Raw genomic sequence first — 2,234 nt, 5'->3', positions numbered from 1 at the left:
TTGCTGTGTGCTGCTCCTCGGAACTGCCCACTTACATGATCATGATCTCTTACTATTGGATTGTCTGTGTTTGGTGTTAGACTTTGTTCGCATATCCAACACTGTGTGGTAGAGTTAAACTGTTCTTGGTCTTCAGGTTTCATAACAATGTCTGAAAGATTCAGTTGTTTGGAGCAGTCATTTCGCACTTGGTTCATTTGCTGTAAGAAGTTCTTTGCTGCATTAGGTCCTCTGTACAATTGCGGTTTAGAATGTTTACCATCTGAACTAACAACAATAAATGCATATGAACAGACTTGATGATTACTTAGAGTTACTGTTTTAGGTAGGTCTTTTGGTAAAGGTCCTTCATATGGCACAATGATAGATTCAAAGTCAGCATAAACAACATAAGGACTTTTCTGTAGTTTGCATACATTCTTAAAATACACTTTGCTGTCTGGCGGTGGTGTTGTTAACTTCACAACCGCATCATCAACGCTCTTACAATGTTGCTTGTGTATAAGTGCTGCATGAATTGATGGAATACGCAAGAGACATCGCCTACAAAAGTCTTGTTTACTATTGTGATTGCTTGTGCTCGCCATCAGTCTACTCATTGTACGAATCAAAGTGTAATGATATTTTACACCATCAGTCATTAGTAACATGTCAACATGGTTAGTATCACAATCACCAATCGTTGGTGAGTTCTTTGATATTCTGACTGGTTTCAGTTCATCTTCCTCATCCCACGTGTAAACATTTACGGTGATGGGTTTGTTTTGCTGTTCAAATTTGTCAATGCTTGTAATGCTGACAGGAAATTCAATACCAGTAAAGTTTAGTTTATTTCTGTATGCATGATAGTTAGACACTCTTTCTGCATTTTTCTTTACACTGTACAGTCTTGCCAGAACACACCACATAAAACATTTGTCATCATCATTCTTTATGTTCAGCACAGCACGTTTTTTGACAAGAGCAGGAGGTAAAGGTATGTAACTTCTACCTCTGATGGGGGCAAATTTACTTAGCTTCAATTCTATTTTTAGAATTTCACCTTCTGACCATCCGGATCCTTTCATCTTTGCATCCTCTGCAGCTTGCTCAAACCGTTTCATCATTTCATCTGCCCAGTTTCCATTCAATTCTGCCATAGAATTAAGTGCTAGTTGTCTGGTTGAAACATGAACTTCTAGCACCTCATCACTGACTGTTTTGTATTTTATTAAACTGACTATCTGCACTTTTACTGGAGGTTCAATCAACAAATTGTTTGGAATTTGTTCAATGGCGTCTTGCACACTGGACTGCACATTTTGAGGATCCGTTACTTGTAATTCAACGGTGTCAAATACTGTCGATAAAGATTCTAATACAGAGTCTTCCATCGCTGTGAGTTTGATTTTATAACTCAAAATAAAAATATAAATTAAAAAAATGAAGTTGCTTAGAATTCTTTCTCAGAGCTTCCATTTTTGTTAACACTATAAAATCTGAAATAAAAAATCATTTAACATTTGTACCACGTGGAACTAATTGTAATTCCTCTTTTACAAAGGCTCTTTGCGGTGCTGGTTCTCTCAAGTAATATATAGGTGGATTTGTCTCTACTACTCTCTTGATTTCATGAATGTCAATACTCCAGATTGGATCCGTTGCACGCTTCCTGCTGTCACCCTCAGCTTCACCGGGTGCATATAAATATCTGACTTTCTGATTGAAAGGTAGTAATGCCACTGGTGTTGTTGACTTTGGAGCAACAGGTATTGTTTTCTGTTTGATTGCATCAACTGGTCTTAACCCTGTAGCTTTAAATACCTCCAGATTCATTGCTCTAAGTACTGATGGTAATCTTTTGACCCATTCAGTGTTACGAAATTTACTTTCTGTGTCCAAAAATTCCTGATGGTACTGATATGAAAACAGTTTTTCTGCCAACTGTTTGTTAAAGCTCTCAACAATAGCCTGTGACCTGTGGTTTCCTGGAATACCTCTCTTCACTGTAACATGATGTTTTAACAGAAGCTGGTTGACAGCTCCTTTAAACTCCTTACCATCATCGCACTGAATCATTCTGGGATACTTTAGTGGTCCACGTCTGTAAATTTCTTGCAGGGCAACAGCTGTAGCTATAGCACTTTTCTCTGTCAACGGTTCAGCATCTTTGTATCTTGTTGCAACATCAACTACAGTCAGTGCATACTTATACTTCTTCCTTCTGACTGTGTCATGCGGTAAATACAGCAGGT

Source organism: Littorina saxatilis, linkage group LG10, assembly GCF_037325665.1.
Source record: "Littorina saxatilis isolate snail1 linkage group LG10, US_GU_Lsax_2.0, whole genome shotgun sequence".
Classification (NCBI taxonomy): domain Eukaryota; kingdom Metazoa; phylum Mollusca; class Gastropoda; order Littorinimorpha; family Littorinidae; genus Littorina; species Littorina saxatilis.
Note: the sequence above shows the minus strand (reverse complement) of the source record.